Below are 14,263 nucleotides of genomic sequence, written 5' to 3'. Positions count from 1 at the left end.
AGATTGTTGTTATTTTGTGTAAGTACATTGAGATTGATTCTGATATACTTTGTTGAATGTCTAAAGATGGGATGTAACCCTCCAAGCTGCCATTGAGTGTGTATATCAGATAGTGTGACAGTGTGACCATAAGTTAATGTTTTTTTTTAACTTCTCACTGCCTGCATCTGTCATCAGATCCTCATCTTCCTCTGTTATCCCTGTGCCTCCTAGTTCCCCCACTAAGGTTGATGTCAGCCTGTATGTGGCAGGTGGCCCTGGAGCGAAACGTGGAACAATATGGAAAACTGGCTGAATTCATCACGTTGGTGACAGAGATGGTCCCCGAGCTCATGAACTACAAGCAGAGGACTCAGCTGATCCTGGGACTAAGATCTCAGGTGAGTGAAGTGGATGTGGAAATTAGGTGTTCTTATGAGTAACCAAGTACATATCTTGATTTTTTTATATCAGTGGTGAAAACGTGAGTCAAAAATGAGTCCAGAGCTAATATAGGTGTGACATAAGCCCACCGGCGTTCAACACACAGCTCTCTTTTAATGAACTGTGTATAGGACATGGCACACAAGTCATGTGAGTCTGTCACTACTGACAGACCCTGTTTCGATACAGTGTTACAGATCCTTTTGTGGGAGTTCCTCTACCGACTAGAAGTTTCTGTCTGAAGTTTTTCAAAGTTTGGCAGGAGGATGAAAAAAAAGTGCCTAACCATCGAATTATGTCTTGTCATTGTTCAAATGTCCTGTGTTATGTAAAAAAAGATTTTTATTGTGCATCTGGAGTCATCTTGTGCCAAGAGACAGATCTGCAGGTGCTAAAATTTGAAGGCAGGACTCCAGTAACCACTACTTCCTAAAGAAATCTTGATAAAAACTGTGTGAAAATCACAGTGGTTGGCTCTGGTTGTGAAATATGTGGTTAACTTCCCATCAAGACTTGGACATTGCTGTTTATTATCGGTACTCCTGTGTCCACACAATTATAAATACAGACCCACATGGTCAGGAGTAATCTTCGAAATAGGTTTTTTTTTTTTAATTCAGTTTAATGCTTTGGTTTATATCTACTTCTGATCTAAACTGTCACAATAATTGATGAATTTAGATTGCACAAAAATGATGAGATTTGATTTGTTTATAACCATTACTGTCAATCAGCATCATCTCTCTCTATGAGGAATTCTGCCTCTAACATGAAGGTTTTCTATTTCATGTGAGTTCTCCCTCAAGTCAGACACTATTTTATCCACACTTGCATCTAAGCAGACGTCAGTGGCATCAGAAGATCACATTGATAGTATAATAAGTGGGAAAGGTGGCGACAGCAGTGATGAAGAGACTGACGACAGTTCCAGTGATCCATCAAACTCACAGCTGCGGGAGAGTGGGCTGTCACCTCTTGCTTCCTCTCCATATTGTGAAGACACTGGTGTGGCAGGTGACACTACAACACTAGCTCAACTCTCTTAAGCTAAGCCACACTGTTGCTGTCTTCACCTAGAGTTCCATTTAAAACTGCAAACACACCTTAGTAAATCCACCCCTTTCATCCAATCTGAGAATTCTCAGAGTCATTTTCCTGTATTATAAAGTGGCTACTTAACCTGAAAAGTTGAAAATACTTGCTAAAAAGACCAAACTTTACAAATTATTTGTGTTTTCTGCCTGCAGATCATGCCAACATCTCAGTCCCTCAAAGCACCTTCTCCCTGCCAGGTGTTTATGAGACACAAATGACACTCTTATAAATATAAAGGAATTACTCTACTGTCTTATGCTTCAGTTGATTACAAAAAGAGACACTAATTCCTGTGCAAATATATAAAATTTAAAGAAGGCTTCAGATCAGTACATGGTGTAGGACAAAGTTCAATCATATTTCTTTGAATCAGCACATGATTATATTAAAAGCACACATGTACTGCAAGATGTATTAGCATAATAGGCTCTTAATTCTTGTCACTTTTTTGATGCTGTCCCATTTTTGGAGCTGCAAAAACATCCTGAGATCTTCAGGAACATAAACAGAATGAGGACTGATTACACTGATTATTCTTCAAAGTGTCCTTGACAGAGTGAGTGTTCAGCCAAGTTTTAGTCAGGAGAACTCAACATTTGACAGCAAGTTTAATAATAATTATGAGTTTACAGAGTATAAATTAGATAAGACTCAAGAATTTTGACTTTGACAACCTCTCAACCCGTTCGTCTTTGAGCTGTTATGATGCCCAAGAGAAGTTATTTTTTATTTTTTTAATTTATCCATTCATCCATTTTTTAATTTATCCATCTCCTCATGCATGTAGTTTTTTTTTGCTGTCTGCTAACTGTTGAGGTGATCGTAGAAAGCTTCACAGTCAAATGGATTAACTCTAGGATGAGCTGAAAAACACACAGTGGAAAATTTGCACTTTACTCTCAACCTGAAACAAGGTGAAGGTTGAGTGTTAAAAATATTCATTACACTAAACAGACTAGAACACAAACTTTACTTGAAGGACCAAATATTTATCCAGCATTTTACAAGCAATGCAACAACACAGTCTAGAGACTTGTCCATGCTGTCTCGGTCATCCTGAATGAACGATTCCCTCTTCATCAGGACAATTGTCCATTTCAGACACCATCCTGTCCACAATCGCATGTCAACAAACGTCAGTGACATGTGAAGATCAAGTCAATCATATAATGGATGAGAAACAAAACAGGGACAAGAAATTAAGAACAGAAGACACTGAAGCGAGGAACCAACTGTAGTGTCAACATGATGTAGGCAACAACTACATAAATATGTAACACATGGCCTGACTCTTCTTCCAGTGCCCCTGTTTGGTATAAATGGCTTGATGCACGGATACTGTGGTCACTATGTTTGCCTTGTGTTGGGAAAAGCAGTTTAAATGCAGGTCAGTGCTGGAAATGGTTAATCAGGTAATAAATATGATGTTGTTGCAAGTCTTCCAACTGGTTTTAAGTATAGTTTATCAGACGTGGCCGACCGCATGTTCTCAACTCTGACGTTATTTTAGCACATCACAGCTGGAGCATGACGCTGTGGAATCTTTACTAAGGCATCTCATGTTGCATTCATGTCATAGGGGATGGATGGTGCAGATGAGAAAGATTCCCATGTTTACAATGTGTAATTGCAGAGTTGTTTGAGTGAGGATTAAACTATATCCATTAAATTTGGTTTTAATTGCCTTGAATGATGGACTTTGGTTTGTTTTGTTTTGTTTTTAGGCACATCTGTATCACCGAGTCGGATATCAGAACTTTGAGCAAAATCAGTTTTCCAATTGTAATTATGGCTCAGGTGTTAGAAACTGATATTTATGGTAACTCCAACATGACATGGAGGCCTCCCTTACAGTTGCTATTTCATTAAAGATTAAACTGCTGACTATTTTTTTCATTAATTGTTTGGTCTATATAAAATTTCAGAAAATAGTAAAATTATCAGGAGTCCATGATGATTTCTTTGCAGGTGTGGCTGATAAAAATATGTCATAACCCAAAGAAGCAAATGTCTGGCATCAATCATCTAAATAGCTGTTGATTCATTTTCTGTCAATCCACTAATTGGTTAATCGACTAATCATTTTATCATTACACCTGTCTCTTCCTTGAAAGCACATAGCAGTGACTGGATTGTCTACTTGGCGTGTAGATGCTGTTGAGCGAATTCATGACTAACTCTTGTGGCAGAAACAGCTGGTGAAGCCGCCATCCAGCAATCCAGATGCTCAGAAAGCTCAGTGGCATGAGTGAAGTGACATCTGGATCAGAGTAGAAACAAGGAGCCATTGAGAGAGGGCTTGATCCAGTGGTCTACAGGGAGCAGAGCCAACGTCTCCCTACCACTCAGCACGAACCCAAAACCCCTCTCTTCAGTGACCTGCCAGGAATTTGGGAAGATGTTCAAATCTCTGGAACTCTTGAAAGGACATCACTGTTTTCACTCTTTGAAAAGGCCAAAAATTGTGAGAAAAATCTGAAGCAGCGTCACGTTGTTCACTCTGCAGAAGACACCTTTCAGTGTTTTCTGTGTGAAAAGAGTAACGAGAAAAAGATTCAGCTAGACATAAACATGAATGTTCATAGAAGAACCAAAAACACGCATGCCCTCAGTGTGGGAGGGCATTTAGCTGGCTGTCAAATGTGAAGCGACACAGCAGTGTTCACACTAGTGAGGGGCTGTTTTGCTGGAGCCTGTGTGACACGACATTTAAGGTCCAGGGCAACCTTAAAGTTCATCTGCTGTATCACACTGGAGAAAAGAGATTCATCTGCTTGCACTGCTGCAGAAGTTTCTTACTAAACAAAATCTTAAATTCTCACTTGTGCACTCACTTGCACATATAGTATGTCCTTTTATTGCTCAGTTGACCTGCTGAAACATTCATGCACTCACACACAGGGAGAAGCTTCATCAATGGGAATGCAGAAAGAGTTTCACCACATTGTACATTGGAGATACCACACAGGGGAGACACTATATTTGTGTCCAACACAACATTGAGCAAACAAATGAGGACACATACAGAAGAGAAACCTCACTATCAGTGTCTTCATTGTCACAAGACGTTTCACCAAACATCCAACATGAGAGTTCTCAATGTCCACAACATCACCATGAACCCTGTAGTCTGATGTTATATATCGAAGGAATTAATATATTCATTCCTTACTCTGAACAAGCTGTTAATGTGCATCCTCATATCACTTAAGTATGTAGGCCTACTGTTGCATCTCAAAAAATATTTAAATAGAGCTTCTGTAACAACAGATAAACAGACATTTAATCTTCATAATAAACTATTTAAACAGCTTTTTATTTTTAGCTGTTTATTTTTTTTTATTTTAACATATTCTAACTCAAACCTGTCACACAGCAGGATAGGAAAATGTGGGTAATGCTTTATTTTACAGGCCCTTTAATTTTATACTATTTTCCTTGACATTTTCTTAGTAAATTTCCGGTCTTTTATAAATTTTTATGCTATTTTGCAGACACATTGGTGCAATTTGGTACAAATAATAAGAAATAACAGAAAATACAGCAGAAAATACTTTTCAGTGTGTAGTTTTTTGTTTATCAAACTACATCTTAGCATATAAAGTTGTTTCTTAAAAACTATAATGAGCACATTTCCCTTATACTACCAAATTACATACCCCTTTCAAAGAAATGTTCTTACACAGCAGCTACTAAAGGAAATTATTGAAAAAACCTAGTATGCTAATGTTCAGTTTAGCCCACAAAACTACACATTAAGTATTTTCTGTCAGTTAAAGAATTATCAAGATTTATCCAATTTATTAAGATATTTTGCAAAAAAAACGTTTTTTTCTTATAATTTGCACCAAATGTCTGTAAAATGTCCTACAAATTGAATTAATTAAATACCTGGAAATTACTAACATAATTTACTAAAATAAACTTAAGGGACCTGTAAAACAAAACGTTACCAAAATTAAAACACCTCATTTACCACCTTAAATATACAATTTCTCCTTTTCACCACTAGATGGAGACACATACCTTGTGATAATCCAACTGAACATGGACATTAACTGATAAAGGGGCCTTTAAGAAATTCACTTGCTTAAACTTCCCTAATGGCATCTCTCACAGGAAACAGAACTCAATAATTCATAACAGGCACTCATAAATTTCAATGAGTTTCTAATTAGGAGGAGCCCAGAGTAATTGTCTCTGAGGCGGTTTTAACAGGAGGAGGATCATGCTGACAGATTGACAGAGTCCTTGTGGCAGATTGCTGCAAATCACCTAATTATAAGTAGAAGTCAAACTTTCGGCTTTTAATGATGATTATTTTGACTTTATTGGATAATTTTACAATCGTCAGAGAAAAGAAGGATGAGAGAGAGTGTGCGAGAGAGGATTGCATGTGACAAATGTCCCACACCAGAATTAAACATCCTTATTTTTACTCAATCGTTTTCTATGAACTTGATTTTAAGTCTAGTTTTATTTTAAGTCTCACAGTTGTTGATGTTGATATTTAGGTGTTTTTGTGAAATCCCTTATGAAAACCTTATATAACTTTTGGTAAAATCTTACAGAAACCTCAAAACCTATAGAATTATGAGCACTAAAGTTATAGGTTAAGTGAATCTTTTTCATTAATAATTCCTTGCATATTTTTAAATATACTACACTTCAAAGAGGCAATTTGTGAAATTAATGTATATATATAATTTAATATAAAATGTAATATAATGTATTCTATTTAGCATACTATGTAAGTAAGGGGGGATTTGTTATTTTAGCAATGTTAGCTTACGCTTTAGACTCAGTATATTGACATTTGATCACTTCCAGGCCAATAAAAAAAAGGAGGTTTAATATTTCTCCAACTGAATTATATGTGTATTAAAGGTGCAGTGTGTAGGATTTAGTGGCATCTAGTAGAACGGACTTGGCAGATATGGAATATAATATTCATAAGTATGTTTTAATTAGTGTATAATCATCTGAAAATAAGAATCGTTGTGTTTTCGTTATCTTAGAATGAGCCCTTTATATCTACGTAGGGAGTGGGTCCTCTTCCGTGGAGCTTGCCATGTTGCACCACCATGTTTCTACAGTAGCCCAGAATGGACAAATCAAACCAAACCACTGGCTCTAGAGAGGGCCTTTCATGTTTTGCTTTCTCCTACATGCTTGGAAGGGGGGTATTCAGTTGGTTGCAATCTGCAACCTCACCGCTAGATACCACTAAATCCTACACACAGGTCCTTTAAGAAATAAAACGCTTTACTTTACAGGTCTGCAATTTTCTAATAAACCCCTAAGTTTCTGAGAAATAACTTTTGGTAGGCTGTTATTTTAATACGAGTTTAGTTAGTTGAGTTGTTTCCAGATGAATTTCCATGAAAGAACTTCATTTAAATAAAACTTTGGGGTACTTTAAATCATGACTTAAACATCTCTATAATCCTGGCTATACAGCCCTGTTGGAGAAATCTTGTACTTTAACAATGTCTGGCCAATAAAACCGTGATAAAGAATAAAGATGAAGAAACGCCACAGACTTCAGTTGATTCTTACTTGAATATATGAAGTTTATTGAAAACAAATATCTGATATTAGAGAAGCCTTTGGCACAGTGTATACATGGATACAGTCACACCAAAAACTTAAAGGATTACAGGAAAAAGTCAATTCTTCTAGTATTGCACAGATCATGCAACCCAAGAGGAGGGAACACTTTAGCACACAGGGTCAGAGTAAACTCTAATTGTAAATAACGAAGATAGCTTTGTTACCCATCCAAGGCTACCATCTTATCTCATATGCTGGTGCCTAGAACATAAAACATCTTTTGTGAGAGACCATGAATGTCAGTGAGATAGAGGCCCTGTAGATTAAATCTTTATGGCAGGACATTTATTAGAACATTATTTTATGAACATATATCCATATATTGAAGATGATTTCTTCCACAAGCCCTCACTGTAAACATTTGAGTGTTAGAAGAATAGTTCGATGTTTTGGTAAATACACCTGTTTGCTTTCTTGCTGAGAGTTAGATGAGAAGATCAATGCCACTCTTCTTAGCTTAGCATAAAGATTGAAAACGGAAACAGCTAGCTTGGCTCTGTAAGTGAAACAGGAGAGGGATACTTAGGTTTTTGTACATATTAAATAAACTAACACTAGATGTACAGTAACATGTTATTTAGTGAGTTTTAGAGGTGCTGGTAAGCGGACTTTGTTACCTTCGGACAGAGCCACCTGTTTCTGACTAAAAGGCTTCTGTCTCCAGCTTCATAATAAGGTCCAACTGAAAATGGCATTTAATCATCCGTCTTTGCAATCAAAAAAATGTTTTTTAAACGTATTATTATGAATAAAGAAAACAGGTCTTTGGGGAAATATCAGAAATGCTGATTGCGTTATAAGCCGGTTGCATGGTTTTTCAGAGTTTTGTTTGATTGACATTAGCTGGCAGGCTAACAACGTTACACCGTACACAACAGAGAAGCAAACTGCTGTAGATACAAGTCATGGACAGTGTGTTGATAACAGGGATTTTGAGGAGCAATGACCAAACCAGCATCTAACAGGTCCAAAGTGTCATTTTTCAGGTATGTTTACATGTTGTTTAATTAGCTGCAGCTGAGGAGCTAATTAGCTTTCTAGCCTGCTAACTGATGTTTGTGGCACACTTTTTCCCCACTGAATGTTTGTTTGGTGGGTCATTCAACAAGCTAAGGTGCAGGACAAGACGTGTGTTCATGTTTGTAATTTAGATAAGAAGGAGACTAGCAGGAAAGCTGATATGGGTTGTTGTTCAGAGTCTGTGGCTCTTGTGTTGTGTAGCAGGATGCTATCAGGCTCAGTGTGACCGTCTGCTCTGCCTATGATTGAATGCCAAGTTATTGCTTTATTCAAGATTTGATTTTCTGTATCGAAATAAGGATATAAATTTCTCCCATTTGGTTTCTGATTTTTTTTTTCAAAGGAGAACACAGGACACATTATTTACAGAGCAGATATGTATGCTGTAATAGACAAAAAGGCAAATTAATTGCACCTGGACTTAAAACAGACATAAATGTAAATAATATCAATCTTCTCATCTAACTCTTGGCACTGAAGTGAATAAGTGTATTCCCCAAAATGTTAAACTATTCCTTTTGAAGATGCTAGGAAGAAAATAATCTCCGATTAGATTTAAAGATTTGTTATTTTCACATTGACATCCTAAAAATACTGATAAAAAGACTGTTAAGCATATTTGCCTGACTAAATAATAATACCGCGGGGAAAGGAATAACATTCAAGTGCAGTAAAGTAGACAGTGTAATAACAGTAATCACTTAGTGGAAATCATTTACAGCAGTAAAACAAAGGTTGCTGACATCCCCATTCGGGATGTCTCATGGATATTAGGCACTATTTACTGATGGAGTATGATTTAGTGTGATAACCCTTAAGGACAGTGGCTGGTGGCTGTGGAGGGACATCCAGAGGTATTTTGTATGTATGTGAGCACATGAGCTTTGGCTTGGCAGGAGACACCAGACAGGTGGATGCTCAGCCAGCCAAAGTGCCATTACTTGCTCAGGGGGCAGCAAGTGTGCGTCTCGGCATGTGTGCGTGCGTGTGCATGCATGTGGTAATTACTTTTTCTCTCTGTGTGTGCATGTTTGTGTGCGTGTGTGTGTGCAGACGGGGTGATTAGAGATGGGTGGCGGGCGGAGGGCTTGTCAGAAGTTATCTTCCCATCTCATCTCATCATAGGCAGTCTGGCGGATTCCCTCGATGGCTCAACAGCCCGACGCCACGGTGCTGCTGTCAATCGGGCCGTCAACGCCTGCAGAAATCGATGCCAATCTCCCTCAGTTTCTATTTTTAACCGAGGCTCAGCACCCAGGCCTTTGATAAGGATGCTGCCTTCTTTTGGCTCTCCTCTTTGCCTTGGATGAGCTGCCGCCCTTCCAACCTCTTTCTCATCCCCTGCTGATGAGAGATGATAAGAGACAGACAAGATGGAGGTAAAAGCACAGACCTGCCTGCCACTCTGAAAGAAGCTTTCATGGTGGAGAAAATGATGATTGTTAAACTATTACAAGCTGTAATAGCCACAAGAGTAGTTATATTATTAGTCAAAGACATGACTGCATTTAAATTGTCACTTTTGTTATAGACTTTGGGAAAATTAGTCAAAAAATGTAATAAATTACTCATGAAATATTACTCATTGAAAAGGTAATTACACTAGTTCACTAATTACTAGCAAAAGTAATTATTTAAACAACTTTAAAGCAGCCACACCCCAATGTCACATCTAGGAAGAGAAAACGAGACGTTGTGGTCACACTAACAGCCAGCAGACATTTGGCGGTATTTACTGACCATCAATGTCTAGCTTAATGGTAGCCCTGCTGACTATAGCAGCAGCGCTCCAGAATTGGCCTTTTTCAAAGCAGACATTTTGACTTGTCATAGTGGTAAAAGCACAGGTGTTATCAATAACATTAACGGTGGCCTTGTTCTAGTAAAGTGTCCCAGTAAGCCATGGCAGTGATCCAGCATGCCTAATACCAGCAGGACTGAGGCAGTTAAATGGAATGCAGTCATTGTTAATTATATCGTTTACAGCTTTTCCTACTGTAACATGTCAAAACATGTGTGAAAAAGACCTATCCCATCCTCTGGAGGTTTCACGCACTGTACGCCTCCAGTAGCAAGTCAGCTAAGAACACAAAGCATATAAATAAGACAACTTTGGAGTTAGAGGGAGGGATATTTATCCTCTTTTGGTAAGGCCACCTCCAGAGCCCTTTGATTAGTGTTTCCCTTCTGTTAGAATTGTACCACCTCCACAGTTAGGATTAGGGCTTAGGTTATGATTAGGCATAGCAGAGAGAACTGGTTAGGGATAAGGCTGTGTGCAGGTAAAGGTAAAGGGAAACGCAGATTGACAGGGAAACATACTTTGACAAGACACCATATCAGCCTGTCAACTGAATGCACAGAGAGAAATTGATATTCCTCCATCAAACTCCTGGTAAGATAGGAAACAGGTTCCCCCCCAGAATGTTAAAGTAACAGAGCGATACTGGGATTAGTAACTGAAATGTAATTACTGAATTTCAAATTGTATTCCCTCAAAAATTGGAAAAAAAAAAAAAATCTCTGCACAACAGAATATGCGACAGGTGTGTCAAAACAATAAGAAAAACTCTCGCACACCTTCAGTCAGACAGACTGAAACATTATGAAGTAATAAATATTCCAGCAGTGAGCGAGATAGTGTGTGGGAGTTTCCTCATTGTTTTCAAATTGTATTGTATAATTACTGTAAAAAGTAATCACTGTAACATGTTACTATGCTCAACACTGTTTATTACTGGTAGTAATATTTCAACCACTACTTCAGCTTTTGCTTTTATTTCTCCTCCTATGCTCTTCAAATCTTTTATTGATTAAAAAATATAATACTACAATAGGAAAATACTCATTTGAAATAAAAAACGAATGATATTTAGCTCAAGTACAACAATATTGGTAAAATGTACTTGGGATGGGAGTTTAAAGTATCAGCCCTTTCAGGATGATGAAATATTGATGCACTAACTTGCATTAGAGGCATTTAATATCGTCAGAAGACAAATGGAAATATGAACTGCAATGACTGCATCTGCTGATGAAGATCATATAATATGATCAAAAGCTACAGAACCGCTACTAAATGGACTTTAAGGTGAGATTATTTTGTCAACTATATTTGACTATATAGACTTATCATTAAGGAGTGTAACAATGCATCATGCTTTATGAGTTCATTGTGTGTTTTTCATTTAAAAAAAACGTAATTTTGCGAAGTCATTGCTGACTGCAGAACTCTGATAAATGTTACAGAGTGACAAATTATAGGAAAAACCTGACAGGATGACAGAGGATGACAATGCCTCCATCCACAGGCCACTGAATGGTTTGATGAGTGTGTGACAGCAGTAATTTGATTATTTGCCCTTTGTTAGAGAATTTGCACCACTAAAGTACTGTATGAACTGACTCCTGCATCATTATTTTAGTTTATAATGTGCTCACACGGTGTATTTTCCTAAATGTGTCATGGGTGTGGGTACGAGATAGCAGGGCAAACAGGGGGAGGACCCAAATACAGACACCAAAGACAAAAAGATAGATTGGGGGAAAAGGGGATTTAATAATCAAAAAGTCTGAAGCGGCAAGGCAGGCAGGTCACAAACAGGTGAACGGTCTAAACCACATGTAAACAGGTAACAGGGTGGCTAGCATGCAAGTATACAGTGAAGCAACATCAACAAATTGGCAGGGGACGGATGGCAGAGGACCAGTTTATAAGCTACTGGGGCTGATGAGGTAATGAGCATCTGGTGAGCATAATTGGGGAGTGGCAACAGGTGAGCAGGTAGGTGTTGGATCCAGGCAAGAAAGTCCAGGGGCATCTGGTAGACAGGTGGAGAACGGCAAAACCAAGAGAAGAGAGAGTGTGGGGCTGAAGGCAGGGACAGAGACAGAAAGGGCGACGGAAACAATATAAACAGGACGGAGGCAGGGATCATGACAAAATGTAGTTGCGTTTTCTCAAATTAGTAGAAAACAGGTATTATTCCAGTGTATGTTTCTGGAGTGGAGTTGAAAGACAATCAGCATTAAAGCTGTTCTGAGACTAGTGGTTGAACAACATCCTACCAGGACACTATATGTTGGGGTTTCCTTCAATTTGTCACCCATCTCTATATACTGCTGTATAAAGTAAACTGTAAAGCACCATAAGTTGGGAATGAATTAGGTACAAGCACAATACAAGACAAAATATACCTTTAACCATCTGACTTTAGTTTCTCTTCTTGGACTATTACTTCACTGCTACTTTCTGTTGTCTGTGTGTTTTGTAGATGGGCTGGGATCTCCTCCTCCTCTACGGACTCGGCAGTGCTTTGTCACTGCTCTGTGTACGTTACGAAAGGAACTCCTGGAAAATGAATTCCCCCTCATGAGGTTGACTTCAGATGTTGCACATTAATAATCACTATTGCCCCCTGAGTTCTACGTCGACAGCAATCATGTGCTGACAAGAGTGAAGTTGCACTGGGAGTTGTTGGAAATGTGTCGCCGCTTAATCGTAGTTGGCACAATGGTAATGCTGAGGAATGAGCTTTGTTTTTTTAATGAATATTTTGCTTTAAAATGCAGAACAGTAGGGTTTTTTTTGAGGAGGATGTCATTGCTTTGATGATAGTTTCTTTAAAGTTTTCCTCAGCACCTCTGTCAGGAGTCATCTCACTAATATGACTGTAACTTTTCATCATTTTTTCAAGGTGTTTCATTTTAAGTAGAACAAAAAAACAACATGCACTTAATTAGTGCAAGTCATGTTAGATGTTTTAACTGTGTCTCTTGGTATCTCTGACTTTTGTTGCAGAGCAGCAGTGAGTAGGCAGGGAGGCCTGCTGGCTCGACAGAGCGTTATGTAACTGAGAGGTCACAGGTTTGACCCTCATGACACCCAGTGTTCAACAACAGCTGTGTGTTTTGGCACAGTGCCCTTGAGCAAAGTAACCCTAACTCTTCTGAAGTCATTCTGCATTAGGGAACATCTAAAATATAAGAAATAATCATGTATTCAGTGTAAAAAAGGAATGAATTGATTTTAAAGCTCCAGTTATCTTCTCCATTAGTGTATCTTGGGGAAAATATAGCATTTCTTTCAGTGCGTGTCTTTTTTGGCTCAATGTTGTTGGCAGAAGAAGATTCAAACATTTTCCCTCTAATTGGGTGTTTTTGTGGATGCCGGATTAATCAGCCGCAGGGTATTTAATGTTGTTTGGGCAGCTGAGAGGTAATACAGCCAAGCCATTAACATATCATTAAAGAGTCCTAAGCACTGTAATTGCAGCCAAAACGCTGACGCTACACTCTCATTAAGTGGACTCTGAGAGGAGACGTCTCCTTGTGATGGGTTTTAGTGAGACGTTGAGAAAAATCTGTGTAACTCAGCACACTGCTGTCAGAATGGGGCGTCCACAGGTCACACTGTTAGTAGCTATCGATTCAAAGATGGCGAATGGACTTCAGTTGAGGAACTTTCATTATAAGGCGGCTGCAAAACAAGGACTATTAACACCTTACAGTTTTCTGATTACTAAATTACTTTCTATTTTTGTTTTTTTTTGTTTTTGTATGAGTAGCTCTCACTTTTTGCAAATGTGGAAATGTTATTTTGGAAACTCAGTTAATGTAGATGGTGACACACACTCTATTGCACCACCTGAAACACAACAACCTGGTGAATCTGATGGTGAAGCTAAATGTGCCACACTGAGCACAACTGCTCATAAATAGAGATATAAATGAACATGAGGAGACAAGTTAAAGGTAGATTTAGAGCTTTTTTAAAGCTAATTAATCAAAGGGATTATGCAAAAGAATGTTCCTAATATCAAAGCCATCCTAATATTAGGATGGATTTGATTTTTTTCAGTATTTTTAATAGAAGCTAAACTTCACAACAAAAACTCATCATTCCCCCTTGTGCATAAAACTTTGGTTTTACAGGAATCATTTGTGGAATTTGAAAAACCTGCACATTAATGTTGACTCATCCCCTGTATCTACGTATACTTTGCAGGACTCATCTGTGTCAATATTTGACAGACTTTGTGGTTTAATTACAGATTCCCTTTTGTGCACTCGCCCAAATTTCAGGGATTATCCAATTACCGTTTGCACGCCG

At 38.2% G+C, this 14,263-nt stretch overlaps 1 long non-coding RNA gene across 1 annotated transcript; it reads left to right on the top strand.

Annotated features, from left to right (window-relative positions):
• The first annotated feature begins 1,030 nt into the window (after window positions 1–1,030).
• On the top strand, window positions 1,031–3,212 carry LOC137175542 (uncharacterized). Its single transcript, XR_010925638.1, has 2 exons — window positions 1,031–1,437; window positions 1,671–3,212. It is a non-coding gene; the product is annotated as an uncharacterized lncRNA (long non-coding RNA).
• The last annotated feature ends 11,051 nt before the right edge of the window (window positions 3,213–14,263 follow it).

Source organism: Thunnus thynnus, chromosome 23 (assembly GCF_963924715.1).
Source record: "Thunnus thynnus chromosome 23, fThuThy2.1, whole genome shotgun sequence".
Classification (NCBI taxonomy): domain Eukaryota; kingdom Metazoa; phylum Chordata; class Actinopteri; order Scombriformes; family Scombridae; genus Thunnus; species Thunnus thynnus.
Note: the sequence above shows the minus strand (reverse complement) of the source record. Positions and strands in the feature narration are given on the sequence as shown.